The sequence below is a fragment of the Amphiprion ocellaris genome, chromosome 6 (assembly GCF_022539595.1).
Source record: "Amphiprion ocellaris isolate individual 3 ecotype Okinawa chromosome 6, ASM2253959v1, whole genome shotgun sequence".
NCBI lineage: Eukaryota > Metazoa > Chordata > Actinopteri > Pomacentridae > Amphiprion > Amphiprion ocellaris.
Genome location: NC_072771.1, coordinates 5,616,936 through 5,629,586, shown reverse-complemented (window position 1 = coordinate 5,629,586; position 12,651 = coordinate 5,616,936). Strand labels below are relative to the sequence as shown.

At 36.1% G+C, this 12,651-nt stretch overlaps 1 protein-coding gene and 1 non-coding gene across 4 annotated transcripts in view; both read left to right on the top strand.

Annotated features, from left to right (window-relative positions):
* Positions 1-141: 141 nt before the first annotated feature.
* On the top strand, positions 142-213 carry trnap-ugg (transfer RNA proline (anticodon UGG)). The gene has a single exon. It is a non-coding gene; the product is annotated as a tRNA-Pro (tRNA).
* Positions 214-2,314: 2,101 nt separating this feature from the next.
* The window catches only part of slc39a14 (solute carrier family 39 member 14), a 50,702-nt gene continuing 40,365 nt past the window's right edge, over positions 2,315-12,651 (top strand). Inside the window, exon 1 of one of the 3 annotated variants that reach the window (XM_035946318.2) lies at positions 2,315-2,554. The gene's annotated coding sequence lies outside the window, so the exon portion shown is untranslated. Of the gene's footprint in view, positions 2,555-5,861; positions 5,972-12,651 lie in introns of those variants that run through there. The other 2 variants (XM_023266014.3, XM_055011077.1) reach the window with 2 other exon arrangements.

The window sequence follows — 12,651 nt, the reverse complement described above, 5'->3', positions numbered from 1 at the left end:
CCTGAACATACGATCTACGCCGAACATCTCAAATTGACTATTCCGCAAAGCCAACCACGATACAGCAAATAAACACTGGATAAAATACGTAATTAGAGAGAAGTTTTGAGATTTTCCATGAAGGTCGGGTTCATTATATACGGCTCGTTGGTCTAGGGGTATGATTCTCGCTTTGGGTGCGAGAGGTCCCGGGTTCAAATCCCGGACGAGCCCGTTCTTTGGTCAGAATTATTACAAAATAATATTCGTGAAATTAACTCTTAATAAAAGTACACTACTCAGACAACTTGAAATATCGACGCATGTGTTTGTTCTATCTAACAAATGTGGTTGGTAAAGACTCACTCATACAGGCGGCACACCGAGTTGTAGTTTGTCATAATAGAAATTTTACTGGTTTTGTTTTTTTCTCCAAACCTATGTTACCTCCAAGATTAGGCTGAAACCATTACCCACATTTCAGAGGCACAACATCTCATTAATTTATTTTATTTTCCAGCCAGCAGGCCAAATAGTCATTTATAAGACTGTCATGTAGAAGCACACAGAGCTCAAATTCGGTATAATAAGGTAATAAAAAATGTAATCCTCAGTTGATTAAAAATATGGAGTGACTGCTAACATTAAGCTCATAAGACAATTGCAGACTCAGGATGCCCACCTATGGTTCAGACATCACTTTATGTCCATCCAGCCTTTTGTTTCTGTATCTATTTTTCTATCTGAACTGTTTTTCAACAATATTAATTACCTCATGGCTCATTTAGATTTATATTGTGACTCTTTGGAGAAGGGCGAGCCTGTACTCAGTGTGATATTAATGTAAATTATAGGCTGAACGTGCAAAGATTGTGGGATGACCTTTCTATGCCTCGAGCCTGGTGACTCACATGTCATATTCATTTTACTCTGAAATAACTTGAGGATGTTTCATTTGTCAGGTTTAAATCTAACCATTTTTGGACTGATATACTCCAATGATATCATACAGCAATGTTATATAGTTTATTATGCAGTAAGATTATACAGTAATATTATACAGTGACACGCTACAATTATATTACAAAGTGATATTGTACAGTGATTTTCTAAAGTGATGTTATACAGTAATAAATTACATTAATATTATACAGTAGTAGTGTATATTAAGATATCTATTTTGACTGATGTGATCTGGAAATATGATCTTTTAGATGTATAGTTGTTTTCTTTTTTCGGACCCCAGGAGGACTAGCTGGTGCCATTGGTATCAGCTAATGGGGATCCTTTTAAATAAAGAAATAGTAGTAGTAGTAGCAGTAATAATGATATTACACAATGATACACTACAGTAATATTTTATAGTAGGACCTTACAATGATGTACTACAGCAAAATTACAATAATATAATACAGTGATACACTGCCATAATATTGTGTAGTAATACAGTAAAATGTATAAAGTACAGTGATAGATTATAGTAATATTATACAATAATATTATAGTACAGTATATTATAGTATTATAGTATATCTATCTATCTATATATATATCTATCTATCTATATATCTATATCTATATCTATATATATATATATATATATATATATATAGATATAGATAGATAGATAGATAGATAGATAGATAGATAGATAGATAGATAGATAGATAGATAGATAGATAGATAGATAGAATCTAGCAAAATAAATATATAAATCAAAGTGCAAGTATATATATACAGGGCAAAAGTGAATGGGATATACAGTACATTAATAAAATATAGTAATACATTAGTGATGCACTACAGCAAAATTACAGTAATATAACACAGCGATACACTGCAGTGACATTATACAGTAATGCAATAAAATGTATACAGTACAGTGATAGATGACAGTAATATTATACAATAATATAATACAGATACACCACAGTAATATTATGCAGTATACAGTACAGCTGTACAGCTGATACACTGCTGTAATATTATACAGTAACATAGTACAGTGATACACTACAGTAATATCATAGTAATATAATACTGTTATGCACTAAAATAATATACAGTAATACAGTACAGTGATACGCTACAGTGACTTTATACAGCAATATAGTACAATGATATCCTACAGTAATATTATAATGTAATGCACTACAGTAGCATTGTACTGTAATACACTACAGTGATTTTATCCATTGATATTATATACTGATACACTACAGTGATATTATACTGTGATGTTATAGTGATTTAATTGCAGTTCCTCCTTCCTGCCGCATGGGGGCGACTCGTCCATCTCGAAACGTCAGCGAGCGAAGCGTCGACGTCACCGCTGAAAAGGCTCCACATCCTGCACGCGCTGCTGCTGTGTGTCTGTTTGAACCGGAGGACGACCGACAGCGAAAAAACTACCGTCCGTCCGTTTCGTCCGTGAATGAATGAGCACCGGGACGCCCGCATGTCACTCCTCCATCACCCGAGTGTGACTCCCGCGGTGTGTCGGAGCCTCGGGGACGCTGCCGTTCACCGCAACCGACGTCGAGCCTGATTTTCTGCCTCCTAACAGCATCACCGGGTAAGCTAACTGCCGATGCTAACAAGAGGCTAGCTCCTAAACCTGACTCTACATTAGCTACCCACTGACCCGGCTCACATGTAATTACACACCTGCAGACACCGGGTTATTTTACCAACACAGGACTGTAGCTGAATTAGGTAAAGCTGTAGAGGCTAACACAGTTATATCAAGTTTTATAAAAAAAATTTAAAAAAAAAGCTTTCAGCCCTTGACTTGTGAAGGTAATGCTCTCCATCATTCTCCATCATCATCATTTGTTGTTGTGGAAAATCGAGGAGTTCTTGTGCAAACGTGTGTGTTTCCAGACCCACATGGGAAACCTACCAGTAAACAATATTGCGGAGTAGTCATGAGTACCTTAAGACCTGTGTAGAACCAGATAAAATGCAGTGTAATACTCGCTTTATGCTCATGCTTTTGGTACTTCACTTGCCCAATTAATGCTTTCCATCATTCTCAGTCATCATCATTATTTATATTTGTGAAAAATCAAGGGATTTTTTTGCAAACGTTTGTGCTTCCAGACCCACAAAGGAAACCTGCCAATGAACAATATTGTAGAGTAGTTATGAGTGCCTTGAAACCTTTGTAAAACTAGATAAAATATAGTGCAATGTCTGTTTCATGGTCAAAGCAGTTAGAGGGAAAAAAGCATCTAAAATTATCAAGATATATATCATATATTTGTGAGTACTCCCCACATGTATATAACAGTAATTGTTAATAACCTAATTAACCAATTAGTGTTACCTGGACCCAGATAAATGATTTAAGATGTGTCAGATCTTTTTCACAAAAGCCACAATGAAATGAAATAGTAAGTAAACACAGTTGTTCACTCACTATCTGTTTACCTTATATAATTCAACCTCATGTGAAATACCTTAATAACAATGTGCAATATTATAATTCTAATTTATTACCGTGGTTTAGGCAAATGTATGTCTTTTTTTTTCCTTTACACAGTACTTTGTTTACACTTACTTTTTACACAATAGTTCTTATACTTCTTATACTTATAGCATATTTATTTAGAATTTTTTAGATTTGTATATTTATTCTTTTACTGTCTGTTGTTGTGGCTACTTATGAGTGTCTTGAAACCTTTGTAAAACTAGATAAAATACATTGTAATATCTGTTTCATGGTCAAGCTAGTTAGGGGCAAAAAAGCCTAAAGGTATTAGTAAAGCTTCTAAAATTATCGAGATATATGTCATTTATTTTTCAGTACTCCCCACATGTATATAACAGTAATTGTTAATAACCTAATTAACCAATTAACACGACCTGGACCCAGATAAATGATTCGAGATGCGTTAGACCTTTTTCACAGAAACCATTGTGAAATGAAATAGAAAATAAACACAGTTGTTTACCCACTATCTGTTTACCTTATATATCCAATACATGTACAATATTTCAACCTCATGTGTAATACCTTAATAACATTATGCAATATCATAATTCTAATTTATTACCCTGGTTTAAGCAAATTTATGTTGTTTTTTTTACACAGTACTTTGATTACACTTTGTACACAGTAGTTCTTATGCTTACACTTCTTATACTTACTGCATTTTTACTATTTCTCAGATTTAGATTTTTATATTTATTCATTCACTGTCTGTTGTTGCTGCGGAGTACTGACACTATATACACCATGTCAAATTCCTTGTGGGTGCGAACTCACTTGACAATAAAGGCTTTTCTGATTCAGATTCTATTAATGACTTTAGAGTAGAGCTGCAATAATTCAGCAACTACTTGAGTAGTTGTCAACTTTTAAATTAGTGGCTGACTATTTTGATTATCAGTCAACAGGTCTCAGTAAAGAAAGACAGAATTTTCTGATTCCTGCTTCTTAAATTTGGATATTTTCTGGTTTCTTTACTCGTCTTTGGCAATATGTTTGAGTTGTGGACAAAACAGAACACTTTTGGACGTCATCTTTGGCTTTGGGAAATGCTGATTGGCATTTTACCACCATTTTATCTCACCTACTTGTTTAAAACTCAACAATAAAAGGTTACACTAGTCTCACATCCGGTTTATAGATGTGTATCGTCTCCTGACAGCCTTTATCAAACATTATTACCATTGTTACTGTCTGCAACAGACACAAAAATATAATAGATACCTTTTATATACAGAGTTTATGACATTATGCCTCCCTTCAAGGCCTTTTTTTATTTTACAGCTTTACAACACTTGCAAACAAACCCTAAATGCTCTCTTCTGTTATCGCTCACATGGAAAAATTTAAAAGAAAAACGAGCATCCAGGCTTCATATAGCTGGAAAAACCCAGAATACCAATGAAATTTGAAGATACTTTTTTCCCAGGCTGTGAAAAGAGATTATATTTTTTGATAAATGTCTATTTTAAGCCGTTCATATGTGTATATTTTTAAATCATGCAATGTAGGAGCAGCTGCAACACCCATTAAACTTTCCAGACACAAACTTTTGTATAGCAATAAGGACAATCTACAGTGAAATTACGGGGGTTGATTCTGACACCACATGCTATTTTAACTTTTCATGTATAGAAATTAGATCTATTTAACAAACCTTTTTGTGTGAAATTGGTTTATATTCTTGGAGAAGTCATTGAACTGTCATGATGGGGTTTTTTTTGTGAACAGTGAGCAATGATATAGTAAAAAAGAAACCACTTTGAACAATCAAGCACTCAAAAATAAACAGTTTCAGAGTTCTAGAAATTGAATTAGTCTTGCATTAACTTTATAGTACATAGTAAATAATAAGTATTAAATAATAATATGTTGTAAGTGTTCTTTTGACTGCATATATTAATGCTGTGTTGGTTAATTAACTAAAACTGCAGCTGTCAAGTTAAATATCCACGCTTGCTCGTATATTGGAAGAAGAAATAATAACCATCACTTCCAAATTATTCTCAGGTGTAGAGTTTTCTTCAGTGCATTTGCTGTGTGGCTTCCTGCTTCTGGATTACTGACCTCTAAGCTGGCCTGCGGGTAAAAGTGAGGTGTTGTTCCTGTCCAAGTCATATAATATAAAGCCTCTAATTTTATGGTGGAAGCTCCTTTATTGTAAACCCAGGATGACTGTAGCACGTTGACAATGCGTTCGGTGAACCGGCGTCGTGCCCACAGTCATCACTCTCTCATCTAATGATGGGCTCGGTTGATGATAACAGCCTGAGGACTGGGCGAAACAGTAATTAGGGGCCTTGGGCAAAGGTTGATGAGTCCGTTCACGGCTTAACCTTATGTTCACTCCAGTGGTATATAAAGTGGCCCGGGTTGAGAAGAGTTGAGTGGGCAGACACAAGAAGACGAACTAGACTCTGCTTTGAGGAGCAAACTGCCTGCAAGTAAGAAGGATCTAACGAGGAGCAGGTGCTGTTTGTGTGTCTGCGTTCACAAAAGGTACCGTTTGCTTTGTACTTTAGAATTCAGAGTTTGTTCTGTTTTAAAAGCAGCACAGGAAAAATCTGAGAGAGGCATTGATTTGATGGGTTCTGGGAGCTTGAATATATTTAAATTTTTCTTCAAAACCAAACAATAAATCAATAAATAACCTGCGGATTAATTCATAATGAATCCTGAGTTGCAGCCCTCTAACAGATCTAGAGACATAATTCCATATTAATGAGGTTTTTTCAACGTTATCCTGTGCATTTTGATTACTTAAAGATGCTGTTCGACTTGCACCAGTGTTTTTACTGTGGCAAAATTGGATAATTAAATAATCAGATCAGTGGATTAAATGAAAAGCATTGAAGACAATTGTTCCAAGGTTAAACATAACTTACTTTCATGTTTATTTAATGCAGATATAGGGGATTCATTGTGTCTATTACAGTACTAATGTACCATGAATCAGAAATTGTGTTTTTTTAACAGCTTAAATGTTTTGTGTACACAGGTGAGCCACATTTAAACCACTTAAGTGAATCACAGTGTGGATCTTGTTACAATGGATGTCTCAAGCAGCAAGTCAGTTCTTGAAGTTGATGTGTAGGAAGCAGGGAAAATTGGCAAGATTTTTTTATTGTGGTGGCGAGACAACAGGGTCAGAGCTTCTCAAAATAGGAGCTTTTGTGGGCTTTTTTTGGTTTACAGCGCTTAGAATCTACTTAAAAGTGGTCCAAGGAAGTTCAACCGAGTTAACTGGCGACAAGGTGATGGGCACCCAGGGCTTATACTGATGTGAGTGGAGACTGAATGCTACTGTAGCACAAACTGCTGCAATCTTTCACAGTTTGCGTGGATATATGTAGATGCAGAGGGGTCTGAGTGTCCATGCTGACCGCTGAAAGCTCCTACAATGGGTACATAAGCATCAGAACTGCACCATTTATAATATTTCTTTTATGTAAGATGCACAGCCAGATGTGTTGTATACCTAAGGAGGGATGGCAGCAGGATGCATGATTAGGCAAGGCAAGTTTATTTGTACAACACAATTCATACATGAGGCAATTCAAGGTGCTTTACAATGGCAAAGAAATACATTCAGAAAAATAATTAAAAGGTAGACATACATTCTTAGATGTATGTCTAAGACATACGTTTCCGACACCAGAAGCAGGAGCAGTTTGAATAAGTGGTCATATTCGGGATTCATCGTCGACTACAGGGTAGAAACCGTCGTTAGTGTGACTGCAGCTGGAGATTGATGTGGATGAATCTTCAAACTGGCCTCGTAGTCAAGAAAGGCCTTTTTTTTTTGTTGGAAACTGGGAATAAAACATAAGAATAGACATTAAGATTATAAAAGTGCATTAAAAGACAAGAAAACAGATCGAGCAGCTAAGAGAAAGCTGCAGTAAACAATCTGGTTTTCAGGCCTGATTTAAAAGAGCTGACAGTTTGAGCAGAACTCAGGTGTTCAGGAAGTTTGTTCTACACGTGAGGAGCATCATAGCTGAATGCTGCTTCACTATTTTTGGTTCCGTTTCTGGGAACACAGTAAACCTGTCCCCGATGACCTGAGGGCTCTGAATGCTTCATATGGAGATATTAAGTCCAGGATGGATTTTGGTCTAAGACCATTCAGTCCTTGTCAGATTTTGAACTCTATTCTTTGACCAACAGGAAACCAGTGCAGTGATTTGAGGACCTAGCTTCTAGCTGGGTAGACCATGCACTATGGTCCAGTTTCTAGGTTTTAGTTAGGACTCTGGCAGCAGCTTGATTGATTTCTTGTAGTAGAAGAAGTGTGATGCTTTGGACAGTGTTTTGCTGGGAAAAGTTTGGTTCTGCTTTCATGTGGATGTTCCTTTGCGTTGCACTGATGTGGACCACAAACACCCTGTCATGGCAGTAGTGTTTCCTGAAGACAGTGGCATTTTAAGCAGCCCCGTGACTGCAAAAATTACTCAAGAATGGTGGGTGTGATGTGCTGGAGAAACAAGTCTAATCCCACCTTGCAATTTCCAGGTCTTAAAGGATCTGCTGCTAACATCTTGGCGTCTAAAGCAAAAAGCACTTTATGCCGTGTAATTTTGGTGGTTAATTTTGGCTCCGCATGCAATTCTAACTTTTCATGTACAGACATTAAAGTTTTTTTTTTATTGTGAAATTGGTTTAAACCACCTTCAGAGGTCTGTGGTTTTAATGTTGTTCGGTGTTATTAGTACAGTATTTGGCATCATCATAAAGCAGTGTGCAGTTCCAATTCACCAAATTTATTCAAAGACAGTCTAGTTTGTTTAAAGTCCAGGTCGCTAAGACTCAGTGTTAGAATAGTGTGAGCTGAGATGTAGGTCTGTCCACAGAAGAACCGCCTGAATTCTGTGCATCACCCTGAGAACCTTTATATAAACAAGTACGTCTTTTGTTTCTGCAGGATAGAAATAAATGAGCGTGGCTGGTCTTAAGTCAAGTTTTAACAGTGCAGAGTTTCAGAAAAGCTTGTTTATTGCAGGAACCGTTTAACCACGACTTTTCGCCCACATTGGTAGTCTGATCTCCAGAGACTACGAGGTTTAAACACGTAAGAATATTTTACCAACAGCTGGAAACAGGATGTAAGCTTTCGTTTCTAAGAGCTGACGTTTGGGATGAGATAAGTTTCTATCAGCACTTTTATCAGCCTTGATTGAGTTTGTTGTTCCTGCTGTGGAATTTTGCGGCACTGATAACCGGCATTTCCAAATGACCACCCTTTGTAGCACCTTAATTATTCACTTGTTGATATAAAAGGTGCGTGGGTTTGGCCTGGTCATGGTTTGTTTAGTAACAATCAGAGGCAATACATCATGCGCCATTATTTCCATTTGTCTTTCTTGACCTGGTTGGTATTTCAGATCAGTGAACAGATAAATAATCCTGCTGGTAAAAGCCTCAGCCTGAACTCTGATTAGTCCTGTGACTGATAACGGATTTTATTTCTGCTCTCTCAGCTGGTGAATTTGATGATCACAAGGGAAATTTCTCACTGAGCTGTGTTTACACTTGGGTGGAAGAGCCGTGAAATATGACAGTAGGGCTGATAATTATTAACCCTGTCAACCCCAAAACCCAACAGCAGGTTTGAAAATCAAAAAAAATGAGTTTGATATATATTATTTGATACACAGTTTGTGTGTCAGAGCCACAAACTGCAAAAACAGAATAAAAATGTTGGATTTTCCACTTTGTCTGACTATGATAAAAAATCTGAGCCTAAAATTGTGACATTTCATCAAAATCATTTTATTCTGCATGTCTCATTTATTAATTTACCACAAATGAACCATTTGCACATGTAGAGAAGAAAAAGTTCTGCTGATGACAAAAATACTGCTGGTTTTTGTTTCTTTTCAACAGTTGTCTATTCTGGGCTGCCGTGGGTGCACATCGGCAGCAAAATAAAAGCACCTATGAACTGCTTGGGGGTCAGAGGGTTAATATTTAGCTGCAGGCAGAACCCAAATCAGTACCTGTGCTCATTTACTCACTCCCAGTGCTTATATAGCCTGGTGACAATGACGACAACAGCGATTTGTGTTTGTTTACCACTTACATGTGTGTTCGACTGCTAGTCACCTGGTGGGGCTGATTCGTTTTCTTATCTAGTCAGAGAAAGTTGGACAAAGAAAGGGTGACTTTGTAAGAACGGAGAAAGATTTGAAGGGATGTCCGGAGCAGAATCAGCTGCATGCCAGTTGGGATTGGAGTTCATCCGACTGTGACTAAACATGTTCCCACCCTGCTTTTCCCTCCTTTTCTCCCCAGCTGCCACTTCTGGCTTGTAAACCTCATATTTAACGTCACGGCGGAGGCCTTTGCTCTGGAAGGACTAACGTCTCTGCTGCAGACTGCCCGTCTGCTCCATCACCCTTTATCTCAACAGCTGCAAATAGGCCTTGGGTTCAAACTGTGCACCCGCTCACCGCTAAAACAGTGACTCTGTTTGTGAGTTAGTGTACACTGACATGACACCGACTGGACACGGTGACATTTAAAAACAGTGTTTTGATTGGATTTTGGCCAGTGAAGAATGCTTGTGCTCCCTCAGTGTTTATTGCAGCTCAACTGTTTGGACCTATAGTTGGTCCGGAGCAAAAACAGGACTCACTTTGGTATGTGTTTATATTTAGTATCTGTAACAAGTTATTATCACAGTCACAGAAACAGTTTGACAGGCAGCAGTTTAACAGCTATTCTTATTCTGTGCGGTTGTATTGCTGCATACCAGCCATCGAGAATAATCCAAAGAAGGGTGGATTTTCTTGAGGCCGATACTTGATTTTTTTAATTAGATTTTTGAAAGTTTATTTTGAACATTTCAAACATAAAAGGAAAACAACAACAAAAGGCAATGAATAACTTGCTCAAAAAGGAGTGGGAATAAGTCAAAATTTATCTAATCCCACCTCTCCTTACACAAATGATTGTAAATCTATTCTTCCTGCTTCTTCAAAAATTTAGAAACAACAATAATAATAACAATAATAATGACAATAGTAGTAATAGTGGGCAGTATTTATAGTAAATATACACCAATATGTCCATCTACATTTATACAAAGGGACAAAGACAAAAGGACCTAACAATAACAAAGAAAAGAAAAAAAACAACTAATAATACGCATAAATAAATATAGCATACAAATCATTAAAGAAATAAATAATTATTAACAATAACCTGTACACACCCAGTGATTGTCACTCCCCCACTTTATCCCTGAATTCTGTGAAAACATTATCTTTATATTTTGTTTGTATTTTGTTTTTGTATGTATATAATAAACACAGATTGACTTATATTTGACTTTTACTATAAACATGTATCCAAAAGTTTCAAACAGCAACAAAAATCTAGCTTGCAAAAATGCATCTATTTGTGATCTTTCATTGTTACACCATCATCTTGCAAAACTTTTATTTTATTTTTGGACTGATAATATCTTCTATAAATATCTTTTAGGTACACTCATCCCTCTCCTACACACTTGTCTCGTGAGATATATGTGCACAGAGTTCTTTTGTCTAATATAAACACTTCAGCTCATAAGTTTCACAATGATAAAATTGTGGCAGGATATTTTACATTTGCTGGAAAATGAACTGATGAACACAACTTAAAATTAGAGCTCTTTCTAAAGATTGTTTTTATCACCAATAAATCTGAAAACATGTGTGGGGAAAAAAGACGTCTAAATATCCGTGGTTACTTCCTCAAATTGCATGTTTTGACTGATCAACCGTCCAAAACTCCAGATAATCAGATATGTGACAAAGAAATGCTGCATATTATCTAATTTGTGAATCTTCTGGAGGTTTAAGACTTGATTCAGCTACAGTTTTGGTAACAGTTGCAAGAAAAGCACTCAATGTGTGAATAAATATCTTCACAATTTATCAGTTTTTTTTGTTTTTTTTTACTCGATATCAAAAATGGAAACAAACAAAAGCTCAAAAAGCAGCATGAGCCTCAGATAAATACAAAATCAACCTTTACCTCTTGTTGATGGAAATAGATCTGTGATAGGAATTTACTTGTACTATGTGTACAGATGACAGCAACAGCTATTAGTTTTATATTATCTTGGATTCAATACATTTACTGTTTATGTCACTCACAACAATTGTCAAAAAAGTCCCATTCTTCATATGTGAAAACCTATTTGCAGTTGAGATTGAATAGTTTAAATATTTTCCCGTTCTTTTAATGATTTATGTTCTCAATATTTGTCTTTCACATTCATTTTAACGTGTGAATGAATATTTTCTGTCTTTTAAACGTTGCCTAAAGCTTTAACGTAGTATATTAGGTTTGATAGTTGATCGAGATCAGGTCCGCTACACAGTTAACGAAGTGACACTTGTAATTCATTTACTCTTTGGCAGTGTACTTGTGCTGCATGGTGTAATGATGGCAAACAATGATGGTTTAAATGATGCTTGCTCAGACCTCACATAAACCCTGTCATTTCCCGGTTCAGATTGTTACCACTCCTTACCGCATTCGTCTCGTTTGTTAGCACTCATTTATTTAACATTGTGAACATAATGCTGCGCCTTTACTCTGATAGTTGTGTTCTGTGTGCGTAGTCGTATGGGTCATTCCAGAATTGGAGGACGTTTTACGTCCCATCGGTCAAATTTCAGGTAGTTCATGTACAAAATAGTAAAACATGCAGTTGTTGTGTAAATTTACCTGTCCTGAGACCAAATCTAAAAAAAACTAGGAGAAAAGAATGCTTGAAAATATTTTTAAAAATACCAAATAAGTCTTAAGTACCCACTAAAATATCATTTTTCTGTCCCACTCTCCTGATGACCAAATTGAATCTCAAATAAAACTGTTAAAATGAAATTTAAATCTCATTTTTTACTGTTATTATTTTTATTGATGTCTCTTGTAATTGTGGGAATTTTTTTTTAATCAACATAATATTTTAAATAATAATCATTATGATGCATGTAACGTGTGTCCCACAACAGTCCTGTTAGCAGAACCTTTATACCTGGTAGAAGAAGAAGAAAACAGTGAATCACATGAAACGCTGGAATTAACATCATCAGTTTTCCTACAGAATAGGTAGAGCAAAGCTACTTTCTCTCTTCTATTTTTCATATTTTTATAGCATCGTCAGCCTTGATTGAATGTCTCTC